This window comes from Symsagittifera roscoffensis, chromosome 5 (assembly GCF_963678635.1).
Source record: "Symsagittifera roscoffensis chromosome 5, txSymRosc1.1, whole genome shotgun sequence".
Taxonomy (NCBI): domain Eukaryota; kingdom Metazoa; phylum Xenacoelomorpha; order Acoela; family Convolutidae; genus Symsagittifera; species Symsagittifera roscoffensis.
Window position 1 is genome coordinate 58,054,789 of NC_087066.1, and position 13,725 is coordinate 58,068,513.

The window sequence follows — 13,725 nt, forward strand, 5'->3', positions numbered from 1 at the left end:
TTTTATTTTTGGTGGACTTAATGGATAGGGGTGTTGTACAATATTATTAAGTTTGACTGTTATTTCAAACTTTAATTGAAGACTGTTTTGTTGGAGTATTTGAACGTTATGTAGTCGAATATCTTCGTGGATCTGTCTATATTGTAATATCTTGTCTATATTGTAATCTTTTGAGTGCCCAACTGTGGAGTCGGTGGCTCTCGTGATGTTGTCCGAATAATGGGGGAGGTGCTACGAATGTGTTCCAATCGAATCGTAGGGGTATATTCGTTGATTGTTCTCTGTATCGAGCATCGAGGTTATTTGGAAAATTTAGGGGGGAAAATGATGGTGATATTTGACTTATTGATGGTGTCGAGGGGAGTGATAATGTTTCTGGTAGGGATGATAATGTTGTATCTGAGGAAATATCTATTGGTTCATTTACTAAGTTTGGTTCTCCTTGTGAGTAAGGTTGTGTTGTCCAATATGGTAGTCGTTCGGTGGTGTTGGGGGGGGGGGGGGGTTAAAAGGATTTTCACGGATTTGTTGGGATGTTGGCGTTGAACCTAAATAGTCTGAAGGGAGATTTGATGTGTTTTGTTGTGAAGTGAGCGTAGGAGTGTCTGGTAATGTAATACTAGAGACTTCTGAGATTGACGGTGTTGGGGATTGAGGTATGTTGAAAGTAACTCTGGGAGTTTGAAAATTTCTATTTCGTCTTGGGTGTATAATTTGTCTATTGACTTCAACTTTATTTTGATTTTGACTAATAAGTCTTATTCGATTTAAATCTTGTGGTAATGTGGGGTACAAATTATATGTTGGTTCACTTAGAGATGCTTGTCGCTGAACCAGTTCTAGTGGTTCGGATAAGCGGGCGTGTCGTTCTTCCAAAGTGTACGGGTTATCTTGAAAAGAAATGCGTGTGGATGTTTGGGGGTTTTGGGTAGTATTAGGTACGATTGGGTTTTCTTGGGAAGATGTCGGTGAAGACTGTTTGTTGGTGGTTGGTTAGCAATTTTGGAAATGTGTCCGATTAATCTGTTTCTTAGTGGGAAGATTTATGTTTATTGTAATATTCTTCGATGAAAAGAATTAAAAGGATTATTGCTAAGGCGATTGTGACTATTGCTTTTTTACACATTTGCACATAGTCATAATTAGGGATGATGAAAATGTGATGAAAATTATGAACAGTAAAAAAATATCTGTTCCACTAAAAATTGTTCGTATCATTTATATAGACTTTGAATTATCGTACCTGTGAATGTGGTCAATGATTTGGGAAAGTTGGAGATATATTTCAAATAGGGAGTAGAAAATTAAAAAATATTGCAAAACATTATTAAAAGGATTATTAGGGCTTCAAAAGTTTCAGTAAAAAATATTAGCAAAAGTTTAAATAGAATGAAAAATTTTATGAAAAGGTTTATGATTATATTTTTCAAAGTATCGACTGTTAAAGAGAGAAGCATTTACGAAATGATTCGTTCGTCGAATATTTTTTGAACTTCTGGGTCGAAATTCAAGTGTGGTCGGATTATTTATTGATTTTTTGACAAGTGGGTTGAGTTTTGTGAAAAATTGTTGGAAGCTGACTTTATGGTGCTCGGGAGGTCTTCTTTGCCTTTTTTTTGTTGGGTAATCTGGGGTATTTTTGAATTATTTCTACTTTAGGCCAAATGATTATAGTCCTTTCTTTACTTTAGGCTAATTTGCCATTTTTCGTTGGAGGGTTTTTGAGGTCTAAGTTGGGAAAATATTGTTGATCTTTGCATTATTAGATAGGGGAGGGTTGTTATATTATGGTGGTGTTTATTTTAGTTGTCAAGTCTTAGCGAGTTGCTTATTTTTGACCTGGAGGTTGTAAAGTTGTAGTTGTAGATATGCCTGGGGGTTAATATCTATCGGCTAGTAGGTTTGGGTTAGAGATATTGAAGGTGACAGATTTGAGTGAATCCTATTGGCTGAATTTGAACTAGATTTGTTGCGTATATTTCAGCATGTTATCTTGAAAATGTGAAAGTTCAAAATGATTTAGAGGTGTGCGAATTATTGACTTTAAAATTAAAGTTGTTTTTGAAATTCAACTTTCTTTAATATTTTAGATTGTGGGATGAATGTTTTGTAATTTTTACGTGGTTGATTTCTAAGTCGTGATGATTCTTTGTGTTCTGATTTTATTATTTGTTCTTGTGGTAAGATTTTTTAAATCATTTTCCTGTTTTTTTTTCTTTTTGAGATATTTTTGGGTCTGGTGTTTTTATATTTTTATGAGTTGTGTTTTGTTTTTGATTTTGTTTATGATAAATGTCGTCATGTACATTTGTTTCTTGTTCTGTATATGTATTGTTTTGAATACTTTTAAACCTGTAAAAGAATATAATTGAGTTATTATACGCGTAATGCGTATTCTTTTGGGTAGTAAGGTAATAAATTGTTACGATGTTGAACAATTTCTGTTTTAGTTGAATCTGTGAAATTGTATGTTACTTCAGTGGGTTTGGCAATTATTTGCTATGGTCCTTTTTGAAGTGATTGTAATTTTTTGAAGATTCTTTTTTGTGTATTAAAATTAGGTATTAGGACAAATGTTCCAATTTTTAAATCTGTGGCTGGCATAAAACGTGAATTAATTTGGCTGTTAATGTTTTGCCTTTGTAACAATTTCTTTGTTACTTTTTGGTAGATTTCATTGTGCTTTTTATCTCTATTTAAAATCCATTCGGTATGTGTGCCAAAGGCTAATTTGAGAATTTGTGGGTGATGAAAATGATCTTCATCATGTGTGTGTAATGGTAGATTATAGCATTATTGAATCTTTATTTGGTTTGCAATGACCTTGTGCGTTTTTGTGAGCATTTGCTGTAAACGTAATTGGTTTTCTTGGTTTTTGATTAAAAACCATTTCATATGGTGACATTCCTAAAGTTGTTGTTATTTGTGAATTGTATGATAAGGGGAAAAAATTTAAATCTGCTGACCATTCTGTGTATCGTCTATCATTTCCATTAATGATACATCTAAGATATTCTTGTAATGAACGGTTCATACCTTCGACAAAACCGTTTGGCCAAAGTGCATGAGATATACGTGGTTTATGTTTAATGTTGTATAAGGTGCATAGTGTGATAATTTCATTATTGATAAATTCTGTACCGTTGTCGGAAACAAGGATTTCGGGTAATCCGAATTTAGCTATCCAGTGTTCGTAAAGTGTTGTGTAAGCATAATAAGCATTACAATGTGGTACTGAGTTGAGTGCTACATAGTGCGTGAATGCATCAACAATGACCATAATGTAGGAATTTCCTTCAGAGGATGGTGAAATTGGTCCTTTTGTGTCGAATGAAATTCTATGGTTGAAATATAAACTTTGTCCTTTAAAATCTTGTTTCTGTGCTATTTGTTTTTGATTTGGATAAGGTTTGTTCAATTGACATATTATACAATCATTGCATAATACTTTTATCCAAATTGGGCATTTGGAAAATAAAAACTTTGTGTGAAGTTCGAGTATGTTTTTTCTGATCCTGAATGTCTTTTTGTATTTTGTGTATGGGAGATGTTAAATGCTATCAGTATCATACTTAAGGGGAGACAGGGAACTTTAGAATCATCTAATTGATATTCTAAAAGATCTGTATTTTCATTGATTGTTGTATTATTAAATTTTCGGAAATATCGGAGGAGTGTTTTGTTTCCTAAAATTGTGGTATCAGCTTTTGCTGGTTTTGTTTTATATTTGTGCCATGATTTGAGTTGTATAATTACTGGGTCAAAATTTTGGTATTGTTTTAAAATTTCAAGATTATTTTTTCTGTTGGTGGGAGAAAAATATTATCAATTTCTAGTTTTGATAGGGGAATTGTGTCAAGTGGGAGGTTAAAAATTTTATTTATTGTGTATTTTGAATCATTGGTTTGTGGTCCTGATAAGTTTATTTTATCGGTCAAATTTTCTTTTTCAATTAACGGAAAAAGGTCTTTTTTATGCGTTTGTTGTTTTATTTTCTTTTGTTGAGTATTATTTTTGTCCATTGTGAGTATGGAATTGTTTTAAAGGTAGATGTACCTAATAAACCAACTTCATAGTGATTATTTTGGCAATCTAGGTAGAGTGGAAAATGTTGTAGAATATTTATTTGTGATTGATCAATCTCAGTTTTTACTGCGTATTTGCATTCTAATCGGGGCGATGTTTCATCTTTTGCGAGATCGAATTTGATATTGTTTGGTATTTCAACTGTAATTTTTCGTGTGAGTATTTCAGGTGGCGTATTTCTATTTAATGTATCAGGTAATGCAAGGTTTTTTCCTGCTGTCCAAACTAAATGTAAGTGGGAATTTCATTAAAATCGATTGGAATCTATAAACTCTATGATTGGGATTTGATTTTTGTGTGAAAAGAAATATAATTGGTTTATGATCTGTAAACAAAACTGTTGGGTGTTTTGATCCAAGTATCAGAAATTTGTATTCTGTAAGTGTGTATATTATAGCTGTACATTCTCTCATTAGAGTAGAGAGTCGTAGCTCGGCTTGTGTGAATAATCATGAATTGGCTGATATAAGATATAACCACTATGTGATTGTAATAATGCTGCGCCGATGCCAAAGTTTGAAGCATCGCACATTGCATAAAATGGTTCGTTTGGATCTGGAATTGTGTTTGAAATTTAATCTGTCAAAAGTTTTTCAATTTCTTCAAATCGTGTTTGATGTTCAGTGGTCCATTCAAAATTATTTTGTTGTCTGTGGATGTTATAGAAAGGTTTTAAGTATAATTGCATTTTGTAAACATACTTACTTAAGAAATTCAACATTCCAAGGAATTCTTGGATTTTCTTTTTATTTGTAGGTGGTTGAAGTTTTTGAATTGCATCAATGCGTGATTTTAATGGAGTGATAGGGTTTCGTTCAATATTATGTCCTAAAAATTTAACGCGTGTTAGGAAGAAATGTGATTTATCGGGGGCTGCTTTCAGATTTTTGTTCTGAAGTATTTTATGATACTGTTCCAAAACTGTAAACATTTTGTCTTTAGTTTGTGATTGCATGAAAACATCATTTAAATATGTGATTGCGTTTTTCTTGAGTATTAGTGGTCTAAAAATTTTACTCATGAAAGCTGAAAAAGCTGCTGGTCCTATGGATATTCCATAGAATAATCGATTAAATTCGTATTGTTGATATCCAATAACAAATTGTGTTAATCATCGTGATTGTTCATCTAGAGGCTATTGATTGTAAGCACTATTCAAGTCTGCGGTTTTGAAGTACTTACCATTTATCTTTGTTAAGATAACTTGTATTGGTTCAATGGGCCAATTACATTTTGATTCGTCAATTAGTGAATTGAGGTATCTAGCGTCTAAAACTATTTTTAGTGATTCACCTTTTGCTAGGTTTGGTTCACCTTTTTATTCACTTTTTGATTCACCCTTTGAATGATTCACATTTTGAATGATTTTTCTTTTGAATGATTCACATTTTTCTAGGGTAGATGAAGGTATTACCTTTTGGTTGTTCTTCTTTAATTACAGGTAATATAATTTCGTATTGTTCTTAAATATCAAGTAATCTATTTACCTTGTCGTGTAAGTGAATCGGTACTTTACTTGCTCTTTGCTTTTTGAAAACAGCGTCAGGTTTTAATAGAAGGTGTAGTGATAAACTAATTTTTCCCAACGTCAAATTTTGATGTTGCGTAGACTGTTGAATATTTTATCAGTTGTTTAGCAAATTTGTCAAATATACTTTGCGTTATTTGTGAATGTTGAAAATTAAACATTGTTAAAAATTTTTGTTGTTTTTTTTGTATAATTTGTTATATTAAATGTTGGTTTAAAATATGGTGTTTTTGCTTGTGAAGTAATCTGTTTTTCTTTTTTCATTACTTATTATATTATTTATGGATAATTCTTCGTCAAGAATTGTCTTTTTCGTTTTTGTATATTTATCTTTGATATAAATTTTACTATTTAAGATGTTTATTGTTGGCATATATTTAGTTATAAACGGTATGCCAATGATATTGTGTTTAATATCAGTAATATGAAATGTTTGTTTGAATGGCTCGTTCAAAATCTTGTTTTGTTCCATTGTTCTTGTGGGAACAAGGAATAGTTGGATTTTTCCATAATTTACTAATGTTGATCCTTGTGCTGTTGCTAATTTACTAGATGTTTCAAGAGGTGTTAAATTTGGATGCAGTGTTTTGATTTCATTCCATGTGGGAATAGTAATGATATTTGATTCTGCTCCTGAGTCGATTAAAAAATCAATTTCAAGATCTGGTGGTTGAAATTTTTTTACTTCTTGGGCTCTCTAAGAGAAATGGGATTTTCCAAATTTTTTCTCTCGGTTGTTCTTTTTTTATGTTTTGATAAATATGTTTTGTGTTTGAGCATTGTACTTCGTCTTTTTTATCAGGTTTTATTACAGTGTTAATTTCGTTTATTTCTTGTGTAGTTTGTGTATTATTATTAATGGGTCTAGTGTAATAATTATGAAGAAGTTTCAATTGATTTTCGTATATGTGTCAACAAAAAGGTTGTTCATATATGATAGGTGCATAGTCGTTTTTGACTGTTATCATATTTACTGAGATGGTTTTATCTGTATCACTTTCAGTATCTATTGATTCACAATTAATGTGGTTTAATTGTAATTCATTATTTTCTGTGTTATCAATACCTGGGGGGTCTGAAGTTGTTTCTTCATTTGTTTGTACTTGATTGATTTGTCTTTGATGCTATGGTGTGTTACTTCTGTATCGATGTTTGGAATCGGGGTAACGGTTATTATTCCTATGGGGTGACTGGGAATAGTTTCTGTATCTATTGTTGTAGCTCAAATTTCGTTTTTGTGAATTATTTCGTGATCTGTTATGATAGTTATCGTTTGATCTTTGATTATTTGATCTATTATATGAGTTGTTCCTTGATCTGTTGTTTGGATAGTTCTGATTTCGATTGTTGGAATAACTTCTATTCCTATTGTTTGAATAGTTTCTATTTCTGTTGTTTGATGAATTTCGTGATCTATTGTTGGAATAGTGTCTATTCCTTGGGTTGGAATGCGAACTGGATGCAGAAATAAATTCTGTTGTGTTTGAATTCGATCGTGAATAGTTATTTCCATTTTGGTTATTTTGGCTATTCGATCGACTATATCTATTTTGTGAGTGAATTTCGTGAACTTCTTTGTTCGGGCGATCTACCTCAATAACTAGAGTTATATGGTGATTGATTTCTTGAATAATTTGAGTTGCCTGGAAGTGGTTTTCCAGAGATATTTTTACTGTGTATATTCTTGTTTGGTAGGTTTTGATCTCTTCTCATATATTGATAGAATGACTTATTTGGTTCTTTGTGCTTTTGAGGTTTATTCTGATTGTCTTGTTGTTTTTGTCTACATTCGGCAATACTGTGTCCGTATCGTTGGCAATAATTACACCATTTCTTGAAAGATGGTTTACTCTTAAAGTTTGGGTTCTTTTCATAGATGTTTAATATTTCAGTGATTTTTTCAATCAGGTCTATAACTGATCATTGTATGTTATTTATATGTGTAGTATTTGTTTCGATCCGATTAACATACTGTAGTTTTAGATTTTCTGTTTCTTCAAGTCTCATTGTTATTTCTGCTTGTTCTAATTTATCTACTAATTTTCTAAAATCTAAATCTGGCTCTCGAATTGAGGAAGGATGAGATGCTCTCTTTTTATAGCTATTTTCCTTAATTGAGGTGTTAAGGTCATCATTAAAATTTCTGTCATTTTTGTATTTTTATAGTCATGTGTATTAAGTGAGTATGCTTTTCGAACAAGTGTTTTGATACGTACTGCTAATTGTTTAATTGTTTCAATTCGTAATCTGCGTATTTCGTTGCATAAAACTCTTTGATGTTGTTTGTTTCTTTCAGAGTCAAACATTTTTCAAAATTCCTGTGTGAATCTTTTCCAGTCTGATTTTATTTCTATGGGTAATACTGAAAACCATTTTTGAGCTGCGCCATCTAGTGTTGTTTGTATTAACGCTGTGCGTCTATGTATCCATTGTTTGTATTAACGCTGTGCGTCTATGATGTAGTGGCGTATTAGTTGGTTCAGGTCCTATATTTAAAATTAAATTTGCTGTTACTGCATTTAGGTAATCTTCTACAGAATATTCAGGACCTGTTTCTGTGAATACCATCAATGGTTTATTGGATATTATTGATGATCCAACCATGAGGTATGGATTCATTGTTATCTGTAGTGATTCTGCGGCATTTAGCATTTGTGAAAAATTTGAAAGTTGATTTTTTGTTACTTCGTGTTGCTGAAGGTAATATGGAAGCGGTATTTCATTTTGCATTTGAGTTGGTGAATAAGAATGCATTAACATTGGGTTTTGTGGTTGTATTGGTGGAAAAGATTGTGTGTTAAATGGGTTTTGTGTATGCTTTTGTTGTGGATTTTGTATATCTGTTGGATTTTATAGGTAAAATTTCATATTTTGGGATGGTTGAGATTATCGCGGTCTTTGTGTGCGATATTCTTGTGTATATGGTGCAAAAATGTCTGGTTGATGATAATCATCATCATCAGATGATAAGTAATTTGTGGAATAAGGTGTTTGTTGTTTCTTCCTATTTTGTTTTAAAAAAATGAGTAATTTTCACTATAATCCTGTGGAGGGTGAGGATTATCTTGGAAATTAACTGAATTGGTCGATGTATTTGGAAGATTCCAATAATGAGAACATACGTGATTTAGGTTTTGCATACTTTTTCGGGGGGGGGGGGGGGAGTTGATTTGTTTTTGACTGGTTTACATAATTATAGTTGTGTTCTGTAAAACTGTTTCTTGTGAACGTTTTTCGTGTTTTTGACGGTTTTGTCATTGTCCTTTGGTCTGATAGTCCCTATGTGAATATTTTGGAGCAACCGAAGGTTTAACGGTCGATTGTAAGGTTACTTGTGGTAGTGTTGTATTTTTATTTTTCGGTGTTGTGAGGTTTGGACGTATTGGTGAGATACTTTGTTGTGTGGTTGTTACTGTTGTTTGAACTATTTCTTCATTTATGAAGTGTGGTGGTGTTTGATTATCTTGTTGTGTAAGATTTCTAGTTCCATTGAGAGTTTCATGATGTATAACTGTTGACTTTTGGCTGTTGTTTTGTGTACCAGGTAAAAATGTATTATAATTTAAAGGTGTTGCATCAATTGTTAGTGGTATTATTTTTACAAAATCTTTGTGAAAAGGTATTGTACTTATTGCTTGACTTGAGATATCTGCTGGAAAAATTAAAAATGCTGGATGAGACCATTCAGGGTTCCAAACGCAATCTGATTGTTCTGCAATGACAGTGTCGTCATTGGTACTTTGGGGTCTAAAGGTTTTTCTTGCTTGTTCAATTAAGTCGATATTATGTGTAAAATAATCAATTGTAAACCATGCTAGTTTTTTTTGTAAATCATGTTTAAGGTTTGGTGAGACATCATTTTGGTAAAATTTTCACGGATTGCGTTTGAAAATGTTGAAAATGCGACGATTTCGATTCTTACTTTTGTATGTTTTGATGTTTGGACTGGTGATGTACTTTGAGCTTCTGTTCTTTCTAATAGATAAATAACTACATATTATTGCAAGAACTTTGTTGGTGAATATTGAGTTTGCTCTCTGTGAGTTTTGATATTGTATGCTTTTGATATATTCTGTGAATACTTTTGAAAATTCTAAATCAATATCGTCTGTTTGGATAATATATTTACCATGAAGTGTTCTTGGTGTACTGATTTCTATGGTGTAGATTCCGTATATTTGCGTTAGGCTACATACGTCTTTCAAATAACGTTCTATAATTTGTCTTTTGATTTTTATATCTGGGAATTCTGATTTGCATGGACTGATTCCTGGTTCAAACAAGTTTACGAGTAAATTTTTGCAAAATCGTGTTTGTCCTCTATCACAGAGTGAATTTATAACAAAGGGAAAAACTGCTTCTTCGTCTGGACTTTCGTCACTTTGAGTGTTGCTCATTTTTTCGTTTGATGAGTGTTAATATATAATTATCAAAATGTCTAATTGGTTGATTCCAATTGTATAGATGTACTGGTTTGTGTTTATATATCTTTTTTATTCTTCTGTTTCTTCTTTTTGATGAGTTTGAAGTTGTTTCTGAATCGGCAAAATTTAACTGATCATGGATTGGGCAATTTTTATTTACTGATTCTTTCAATTTGTATAGTGCGTCTAGACTACTGACTTCTGATTCGGAGAATGCATTTCTATTTTTGAAAATCTTTTCCGTGTTATCTGTCTTTGTTTCCTTATAATTTTTCTTTTTATTGTTTGTCGTTTTGTTCGAATGTATCCAACTGTTTGTGTATGCGGGGTCATTAAAAGATCATATTTTTGGTTGTCTATTTCACAGGTGTGTAATACAATTTGTTTATTTCCTAAATTTTTCAATGACATAAGGTTTAGGATGAGGGATGCAAGAAGTTATTAGTGATTTTAATTTTCCTAGACTGTTAGTCCTTACGATTTTTTTTGGTTAGCTTAACCTGGGTCTTTTTGTTCAGGGTTGGAGAGAAAAGTATATCGATTCCGAAGAATGATTTTTACTTTCTCGTGGCTAGTCTAAGTTCAGGTGTTAACTTACTTAATCTGACTTAGGGGTAGTGATTGCGTTCAAGGGTTGGAGAATAGTAAATCGATCCACAAGGTTCAGGTATAATTAGAACGCAAGTAGTTCGTTAGATACCATTTTAAACTTACTAAGTTTAAGATTTAACCTGGGTCAGGTAAGAGGAGGGTTCAAGTGAAGGATGATTAACCGAAGTTCTTCACTGTTTAGCCTAATTTGAATGGTTAGCGTGATTAAAAAATTTCTATTAGTCCTGGGTCTTTTGAAAAGGTTGGGTAGTGAATCGACGTTTGAGGTCGTTAGACACTTGATAAGTGGGTGGGGGAGAACAAAATTGTTTTGTTTTGATCCAAGGATAAGCCTTGATGATCAGAATTTAAAATTTTAAATAGATAGAAAATTGATTTAGAACCAAGGAAAGTTTTGATGATCTGGTTCAAGATTAAAATAGAATTAAGTTTAAAATAATTTAAACTTATTTGATAAAAGGTTTTAGTTTTTGATGACATTAGTTGATTTATGATTGCTGTTATGTTTAGGTGATGAAGCTGGAACAACAGGATGATTTATATATACTGACATATTTTTGTCATGCTACTAATTTTTATTTTTGTTTTCAATAAATGTTTTTTCAAATATGTTTTATATAAGACTGCAGAATTTAAGAAAACGATCTGAGATGTTTTTATCAATCGTTATTGTACAATAGTAATTTTATCTAGCGCCTGAAATAATCATTGAAGATTTCCTTCAAGGATTTTATGTTTGCAAATGAAAATCTAAATTCATTGCTTGTAGGATTCTAAATATAAAAGTTTGTGTTGGCTTTTGCCGTACGACCATGAAACTAAATGGTAATTTTCTACTTAATCATATGTCATCTCTTGTCCGAGGTCTTTTTCGAATACCGGGTAGTTCTCGTATTGTGCGGAATAGCGGCTCTGATCTATTGAGTCGTAGAGACATTTCAATTAAGTTATTGTCGTGTAACATTTTGAAAATGTTTTATCTATTTTCTAATCTATTTTTGGTTAATTCTAAGCTATTTCGTTTTTTAAGTTCTTTATTCGAGAGTTATGGTCGCACCAGATGAGTTATGGTTTATGGGTATAACTCATAGAGTAATTTCGGATAGGGTACACCGTCTGCTCGTCACGCTATCTTATTTTCGGCCGGATAGATTCGTGCAACTTCTTAGTCTAATACCGATCCTAATCTTACTCTTATATCTACTAGTCTCAAGGTGTTTAACTAATCTCTGCTAGGCTCAATAGATCTAGAGTATACTGACTTATTGCGACTGCTGAAGTTCTCTTGGAGAGGTAACTAATTTCTAAGTTAAATTCAAATCTCTCTGGTGCTGAAATTACAAGTAATTTCAGCACTTACAAATAAGTGGGTTGTTAGTTAGATGGTATATGATTGGTTAAAATTAAATATTTTATAGTGATAAAATATCTAATTTATCCAATAATAAAATGTAGTTTAGATCAGGTTCCAAATTGGAAAGAGTCCGAGGCTATTTTCCAATACACCCCACTTTTCAAATTTCTGATGCCTATAATTTTACGAGCAATTATGGCAAAACGCATATTGTTTCGATATAAAGTGTAAAAACAAATATGTTCCCAATTTTTAGTTTAATCACCATGCCAAGTTGGATTGGATTATGACAATTTAGAAATAATTTTGCGAAATTGAAACTCAAAGGTGGTTGAAGGGGAATGGAAAGGAGCCGAGTCCGATTTTAATTTGTGTGTCAGGTTTATTCGCATTAAGTGCGCGTTAAAACATAGTGGGGCGTCCAACAGTGCCGATGTCTAGGAGTGCCGAATTGAAAAGTGTTCAACAAAGCCAATAACGGATGGTTTTTGACACTGTTCAACAACAATTTTATTTTTGGCACTGCTTTACTGCTCTCAGAGGGGCGTTCAATAAAGCCGAAGTACAACAGTGCCGAAAAAAGTGTCATTCAACTGTGCCAAAAATGATCAATTTTTTGCACTGTTGAACACTTTTTTGTCACTGTCTTACTTCGGCACTGTTGTATCTCCCAATGAATGTGCACAACTCATTAGTGCACTTGAGTACTATTAACAAGCCCTAACAATAATTTATAACTTTTTTTTGAGTTTTTTTAAATTTGCCAACGAAGGAGCAAAGTAATTTAGAAAATGAATCTTACGTTGCGCTATGACTCGCCCTATGTGAGGATATATCATAATAATAAAAAACTGTTTCCAAGTAAAGTCATTACACGTACAGAATTACAAATCATTTAAAACGATTTCAATATCAATCAAATAGCTCTGATAAGGAGACAGTTTCTATTGCGCTTACAAAGAGTTTTTTTCTTTTTTGTTTATATTTCCTTGGTACAGCCCAATTTTGCAAACGGTACCGAAAATGTCAAAAAAATCTGCTCGATCTCTTTTTCTATTGCGCTCGACATCTAAAACTATATATATTTTTTCAAACTGAATCTCCTAATTTTGCTTTTTTTTCTTGACAAATCTGGACTGAAACGGTTGATGGGAAATCTGACATACGAAGAGTGTTCAATCTAATTTACTTTTTCTTGCCGGAGGAATCCTGGGATTTCCAAAACTTATAGGGTTCCCTCCGAAAATTTTAGTTTTGCTGCAAGCAAATGTCCTCAATTGTTTGTTGTGGGTTGCAAAACTCTGATGGAGGTCTTTTCAGAGCAAATTTTTTGGCTCAATTTCCAACTGAAATTAAAGGCCTGAAAACAAAATTAAATAAATATTTTAAATTTTTGAAAAAATTATTTTGTGCTCGACTTGTGTTTCGACTTTCATGACATATTTTTCGAGTTTATTGAAAAAAAATTGGGTATGTTTCGACTTGTACTCGACTTAAAACTGTTTCTTGATCACGGAACATCATTCGACTCAGGTAGTAGTGCGAAGACTTGAGTTTTCATACAAAATCAGATGCCTGGTTGAAACTTAGAAAAAATATATATGCAAGTGTACAAAATTATTGAAGTTTTTGATTGCTGCATCTGTGCTATCAATTCGAATTTGGCCAACTGTTGTCGTGTCTACCATGATTATTATCATATTAGTAATCAACTATACCCA